The sequence below is a fragment of the Lactuca saligna genome, chromosome 8, assembly GCF_052625555.1.
Source record: "Lactuca saligna cultivar CGN05327 chromosome 8, ASM5262555v1, whole genome shotgun sequence".
In the NCBI taxonomy this organism is placed as follows: Eukaryota; Viridiplantae; Streptophyta; class Magnoliopsida; order Asterales; family Asteraceae; genus Lactuca; species Lactuca saligna.
Window position 1 is genome coordinate 60,144,386 of NC_136424.1, and position 8,380 is coordinate 60,152,765.

Below are 8,380 nucleotides of genomic sequence, written 5' to 3' on the forward strand. Positions count from 1 at the left end.
CCCGCGTAATCCCAGACCCAGCAGCCTATAAATAGAACTCGAATTCAACCATTTTCTCTTGTTCAAACTCTTCCCTCTCTCTAAGTTTTGCCTCGTTTTGCGTGCCGTTTATACCCCAAAGCCCCGGTAATATTCCTGAGCCCCGAAGTAAGATCCGAAGCCCCGAGGATCCCGAAGAGCGTTATTCCCGAGCCGAAACGCTGCCCGCGAGGAGCCCGGTTTTGTGAAGATCTTCCAGATCTACGGAGAAACACCTCTTCTGCAAGACGTAGTGCTGCCCGATCATCTTCTGATCAAGTGAGTGTGTAGTTATTTTCATTCCAACGCAATATTATGAAGTATTTCATATAAAATACGTGTTACGTGTATATATTTGGTTGTTATACGTGTGAGTGTATATTCACTCTCTTCTATCTTATAGATATGATGTATTCTCTATGAAATACGTGTTATGTGTGTATGCCTCATCTGTTATGTGGAATATGTATTGCTTAAAGCATATTATACAGGTTTTTAAACTATGTATAAAAACGTATATTTTTATCTACTAATATGTTGGGTAGATAATTGGTGTGTAATAAACAGATGAGAGGCCTCGGTGTTATTGGTGTTATTCTAGTCATTCAGCAGAGTATGGATGACGACCACAGACTATTCTAGACTGTCTTGTGGAACACTAGCAGGCTCATTACCTGTAGGTGTTGTGAACGACGTGTTCACCGGTGTACTCTATCCCCCACATGGTTGCCTTTAGGATACTTATTGTTGAGGAAGCCCCTCTGCAGTAATGTCCATCCCGATGAAAAATCCTGAAATAGGTTCCTTATAATAGACGTTATTTTTAGGAACGTAAGGTGAGGATAACGGGAATGGGTAATCGGGTTTATTGTTGATTGTTGAAATTAAATATAATTATTGTGGGTTGAAAACCCTATATGCTCACCAGGCTCCCAAGCCTGACCCACTCAGTTGATTTATTTTATAGGAAGTGGCGCAAGAGCTTAAGATGGGCGAACATCAAGTTGTTTTGTTTACAAGTCTGTATATGTATATATTTGTTGAATGACTTGTAATGCTATCGTTTATGCTTTATGATCTGTATCGGAACATGACATCCCGACTTTTGAATATGAAATGAAATCATATGTCTTATGAAATGTTTTGATAAATATCTATTTTATCATGTTTTGTTTTTTGGGAACAAATTCCGCATCTCTTTTAAAATTAAAAGGATTTACTCTGAAAATTATTTTAAAAAGCATAAATGAAATCGGTCTTTTCTGGCCGAGATTTTGGGGATGTCACACAATCTTCATAGATTTGATAAATATGGTATCTCACTTTATCTATGTCCATGTGTTATAAGTCCATGATAGCAATGTAATTCATTAGACTGCCTAGAATAGTCAAGTGTTGTCATCTACTCTGGTCGATGACCCAGACATACTTGCTAGTTGTCTAATCTGGACCCACCATTTTTTGTCATCAAAGAAAGGGGAGAAACACTCCACTCTGATCTCACACACTCTATCCCAGTCATGAGACCTAATCGATATCTAACTTAATTTCAACTAAGTATCCTTTAAAAGTCTTATTCTTAACCTACGACAAGACTTATAACTAAAGGCAATCGATTTCCAATACAGTTTCAAACTCAATAGTATTACCCTATTTATACACATAGCATATAGCACAGATAATACATGCAAGCATTTAATGTCTCATATAAATAATAACTTTATTTTATATTATGATTTTGATAGTAACTACGCACTCACCTGACAAAGTGTATGGTGATTGGTGAATCAAGCAGAGGTTCGCCTTACACCTTTTCTAAAAGACCTAGATGTACATAATGCTAAGTTTTAGTCTATTATTTCAAGTATTTAGATTCCTCAATAATCTCAAAGTCTACTTCAAGGTCTAACTAAGAAATAACCAGGTAGGATCATATCGGATGTAGGGTTCATTTAGTATATAGAGTATACTATTTGGAAACCCCACTTTAAACACCTTACTAAATCCAACCCAGGAATTACTCCCATAAGTAGATCAAGAAATATAACTTGAAATCATTGATAAACCTTACTTATAAGTTCATAGTAACGACTTATAACCAGAATTATGAATTACACGGAAGCAGAGTAAGTGTAGCTCACTTACAGAGTATTGTAGACGAGAACCAGGATCTATGCGGGTAGAATACTAACTACGAATCTCCTACTCGAAGGCTACTACTCAGATGAGTAATCAGGGGTGTCATAGGGCTTCGCCACAGTGCAAAAGCAAAGGAAAAATAAGCTAAATGTTGAGAATTTTATAGAGAAATTGATTTAGAGGTGTGAGGAAGAATGAAGGAATGAGATGTTATTTATAGACTGAATCCATGGGATGTGCATCTTTCAACATAGGGGCACACCACGCTCTTGGTCGGGATATAGTGGCATGGTGAAATGTTGGCATGATACGTGTCGCAAAGTGGGTGGGGATGTGTGGTCTTGTCGGACGCGCAACGCTCCTGACGTGCACGTTTACCATTTTCAGATTTTTGAATTGTGTATCTTCTTCATACAAACTTCGTTTTTTATGTTCTTTATATCACAGAAAAGTTCTCGATGGGATCTATAACTTTCATTTAGACTCCGTCGGCTAACTTTGACTTTATATTTTTCACACATGCTATGTCCATTTTCGACAGACTTTTTATCGTTGAACTCTTATCAACGAGATCTTCAACTATCATTTAGACTCCGATGGGATCTATAACTTTCATTTATACTCCGTCGGCTAACTTTGACTTTATATTTTTCACACATGCTTAGACTGTTAAAGCCCGTACAAAAAGTATAACTCTCTCATCCGATGTCCATTTTCGACAGACTTTTTATCGTTGAACTCTTATCAACAAGATCTTCAACTATCATTTATATTATTTTGGCTAAAAGTCAACCGATCTAAATTTCGATTTTTGAGCAGAATATTGTTAAGCCGAATCTTAGAATAATAATAACTTCCTTTCACGAAGTCAGATTTAGAGGCTCTCTATATGCATGCTCTCGGTTAAACGACTACTACAATTTTCGTTTAGATCAATAAGGCTACAAAATAATTTAACGAAAATCTACTTTTTATGAGACGTGGAGTCGCGCCAGTTAAATCGTGAAAATTCGATGAAGCATAACTTCTTCGTATGAAGTCGGATTTGAACGCTCCTTATATCTATAAAATCCTTATGACGTACACTACAACTAGGTTAAGATTATTTGTCCTAAGTAATGTTTTCTCTTCAATGCGTATTTTAAATCTTATTTATTTTATAATTAATTACACTTAATATTCTATAGAACACATAAGCATATAAATATATGAATAATCTTTTATTTTTCATTCACATAAGATTACAATGGTTGATCAAAGAGATTACAGAAAATGATCTAATCTAGCAGAAAACGCAGGAGATACATTAAATATTTAGGATATGCTTGAAATATTTTGAAATACCTACCTTATGGTGTTTGGAAAAAAATGAATATATATATATATATATATATATATATATATATATATATATATATATATATATATATATATATATATATATATATATATATATATATAAAATAGAAGACATCATATTTTATGGAATGAAAAAGTTTCCAAAAAGAAAATGATAAGGTGTTTCTATTGTAAATTGATGATTATTCTTTCACACTTTCACACTTGTTGTGCATTGGTTTAGACTAGCTTACTCAAAGTCTAAGTTGATTTAATTCAAACATATAAATAAATTATGGAAGGACCGATTTGGCTCGATCATTTCACCACCAATGTTTATACATAATGAAGCAATTATTTTTCTGGTTGAATCCACCGGCGGCACAGATGACCTAGTTTAGGAACCGTATGTTTTTCTTATTTTTTTAGCACAAAAAATAAATGAATGTAATGGTATACAAAAAAGGAAAACGAGTAAATATAAAACCATAAATTATTTTCCAATATATAAGCATGGAGCCATAGACAATTTATTATATGTGCGTGAATATAGGCATGATTTTTTTTAAATGTACACTTTCGTATATTAAATTTTGGTGGGAAGAAATACATAAAAAGAAACGATTTATTACATATAGATAAATATAGGAACGATTCTAAAATTGGCAAATTCGATATGGAGAAGTTTTGGGAAAAAAAACTACATAATAATAGACAATTTATTAGACATGATGACATGAATGCGAACATAAATAAACATAGGTATACGATATTAGAAATTTTCAATTTTATATATTGAGTTTTGGGAAAAAATTACATAATAATAGACAATTTATTGGACATGTGAATAGATATAGGTACGATTTTCGAGAAGTCCAATTTTATATAGTGAATTTTGGGGGTAAAAGTACATAACTATAGCCCTGTCGAAAATACCCGATACCCGAATTTTTTGGGTTTCGGGTATACCCGAATTACCCGAATTATTTGGGTTTCGGGTATACCCGAATTACCCGAATTACCCAAATTATTTTAAAAATTCATTTTTTTTGTAGAGCTTGTACTATATAGCAGGTATTTGATCACGCTTAAACTAATATCATTATTATAAAAATAAATATATTTATTATGACAATACGAAACTAACAATATTAAAAGTAATTTTTATACATCATCACGTTATTTAAAACTTACTTGTTTTCTCTATTATAGTTTTAATTACAACTAACAAACTCATTATCTTGACGAAACTTTAGAACATTGCAAAACTTATGACGACATTTATCTTAAACATTTTAAACTTTTAAATTAAGATCTTTATGTATTTGTTTTTTTAACATCTTATTAGATTAGATTAAGTCGTTAAAAAAATACTTGATATCTCATGTATTATTGAGTAGAAAATCTCAATGTTCAAAGCTTGAGTAACTTCGTTTATGTTTCGTTTGTTTATATAAACAAAACTAATAAAGCACGAAGTATTTATTTCATTAAATTTATTTTTAGGTGAAATTAAAAAAAAATCATATATTTCGGGTAATACCTGAATTACCCAAACCCGACCCGATACCCGAATTACCCAAACCCGAATTACCCGAATTTAGTTTGGGTAGGGTAACGGGTAATTTTTCTAACATGAAAAACCCGAATTACCCGATCCGAATTACCCGAAACCCGAAAAAATTACCCGTTCAACACCCCTACATAACTATAGACAATTTATTATATATGTGAATGAATACATGTACAATTCTAGAAAAGTCAAATTTTATACATCTAATTGTAGGAAGATAAATAAATGAACATAGACGATTTCTTATACGTGTGGAAAAGTCTCATTTTTTAATGCACCGATAGCGAAATTTAAATTTTCACAAACAACGAACCCACATGTGACTGAAGAAAGCAACTCCGACGACGCGATAATGATCATGGTTCGTATATAATTCTCTCTGCCACCGCCGCCGCCACCATTTCCTGATTTCCACCATTGTGATCTGCCACTTCGATGAAGATAACACAGGTGCACACCGTGAACCTTCGCACCATACTCTCCGAGACAACGAGGATCGTGAAAGCTAACAGCACCGACTTCATCGCTTTATACATCTTCTTCCTCCCTCTCGCCTTCTCTCTCGTCATCACCCCTACTCTCCACCTCCACCTCTCCGGCCGGCAGCTTCTTCACCGTCGATCTCTTCCACAATTCTCTCGCAAATAATCAGACTCTTGTAACATGTCATCTTCTCTACATCCTTATCGTGTATCTATTCACTCTCTGTGCCATAGGCACGATTGGCTACAGAACATACAATGTTTTCATAGGTACACCGGTCAATTTCTTCACATCCCTTAAATCCTTAACCTTCATCTTCTTCCCACTCGTTTCCACCGCCATTATAGCTCATTTTCTTCAACTTTTGATCTCGCTAACTTGCCTCCTGTTTGTTGGAATGATTGTTATGCTTGGGAAAAGCCTAGGGATACTTGTAATCGACTACAACTCGCTTTACTTCATGTGGTTTTCCATCGCGACAATCATCGGTATAATAATCTATTTCCACATGAACTGGTGTTTGACTTTCATGGTCGTTGTTGCAGAATCTAAATGGGGGTTTGCAGCTTTGATGAGGAGTTGGTATTTAGTGAAGGGGATGAGATCGGTTTCATTGTCATTGTGGTTATATTATTTGATCTGTAATGGAGGTATGGCGTGGTCATTTTCAAATATTGTATATTTTTGTGCGTTGCGTAGGGAGACCCTGAGCTTTGTCTTGCTTACGATCTTTGGCTCCTTCTTCCTGATGTTGTGTTTCGTTATGAACACCACTGCCAACACTATGTTCTATATTTACTGCAAGTCTTTCCATGGTGAATTGGAGCTTGAGATTGGTTATGGGTTTGATCATCATTACATCAACTTGCCTTCTTCCGATGACACTGTTGTTGGAGCTTGATGATCAAAGATTATAGCCTGGTTTTTCGGTCCAATAAATGTTTATTTTGCTCATATGGTTTTGTTTTATACATGTATACATATACAAATGCACAAGTTTGTGTACTTGGTATAGAATTTTGTAAAGACATGTTGAATATCCTATTAAAATCATAAGCATGTAAAGTTTGTTTGTTTCTTTTAAAGACTGCAATTTGTATCCTTGACAACTTTATTATAGGTAGATCGTTTTTCTAGGTTTGTAATAGGAAGAAGAAATGTAAAATGACTTGGGGTCTTACTGTAAACGTTTAACTTTTTCTTGCTCAATGGCATGTTGTTTTTAATTCCAGTTTGTCGTTCTAAAAAACATTTGGGTTCGTTTAAGCAATGAGTCTCACGTATAACAACTTTGAATTTCCATATTTTCATGTTTTTTGTATCCTCTTGTCAATTGATTACTTATTTTCTTGAATTTTTATATTTTTTTTATGTTCAAGTCATCTTGAATTCATCTTATAATTTGGTATGAAGCATTTGGACAATTAAGATGTGTGTTTTGAATTCACTTTATAATTTGGTACAAACTCCTATAAACTGAACCCAAGGAAGGATATCCAGAAAAACCAAACCAAAAAAAAACAGAACTAAAACATTTCCAAAAACAAAATGGGATTTTTTCTGTGTATGTTTGGTTTTAAATAAAAAGTAAAAAACAATCAATATTGTAGTCGGTATATAATATAAGTGGATGAATATAAGCATGATTTTAAAAGTAAAATATAATGTATGATTTTTCAAGTCAAAATTTTCATTTTTATTTATTCAAAACATAAGTCTTACATATTATTACAAAACCTATTGTCTAGCAAAATTCTTAAAATATTATTAATGCTTTCGATGCAGGTACAATCATGTGTGAATCTTTCATTGACCCGAAGAACACTCTGAAAACGAGTTATTCAACAACTATAAGCCAAGTTTTAGTGAGTTCCCCCAAGATACCACATACCACAACATATATGCAATACATACATATAATGATAAGCTGGTCTACACTTTGGCTTTCAACATATAGTTGGTTTGCCACCACTACCCTTCAACATGTAGTTGGTCCACTTTCCTTGGCCTTTAGCATAAAGCTAGTTCGTCCGAGTATATTGGTCTTCAGCATAAGGCCGGTATGCCCTCAACTCAATGTGTGTTTATGTAAGTGTGTATATATACACACATACACACATATCAAACAGTCTCACATAACATGCAACTAACTAAGGGTGTGTTTGAAACCCATCTGAGTGGGTCGAGTCAGACAATTGGGCTGACCCGGTCAGACAATTTTTGTTTGATTTGTGGCTTTCTCGGTAAGATAGCTGGCTCAAGTTGCTTACCCAATCGGATTAATACACATTGCTGACTGAAAATAAGACAATTCTACCCTTAAAAGTGCAGTGCACAGCAAAATAAAAGAGAAAGAAGGCAATGAGGATTGAATTAACGACCTTACATTCAAGGACCCATATCTTTTCCACTATGCTAGAAGGTTATTTTTGTTATATTTGCTCAAGTGGTTTATATAATGTGTAGTGGTTATTATTATTATTATTTTTATTGTTGTCGTTATTATTATCATCATCTTTATTATTATTATTATTATTATTATTAAATTGCATAAAAACAAATAGCGTGTCAGCATCAGGGTAAAATGGTCATTTTACATCAGTCAGCACGTTCAGTCAGATGTACAATCAAACAACATGATTTCTTACTCAGCCAGAATTTCTTATTCAGATAGATATTTCTTAATCAACACTTTCTCAGTTAGCAACTATCAAACGGGGCCTAAGCTAGTCTAATTGCCTAATTGCATACTACATGGCAACTATATCTTAACATACAATGGATATATACTGGAGTATAAAATATAGTGAGAAGAACTCACCTAGACAA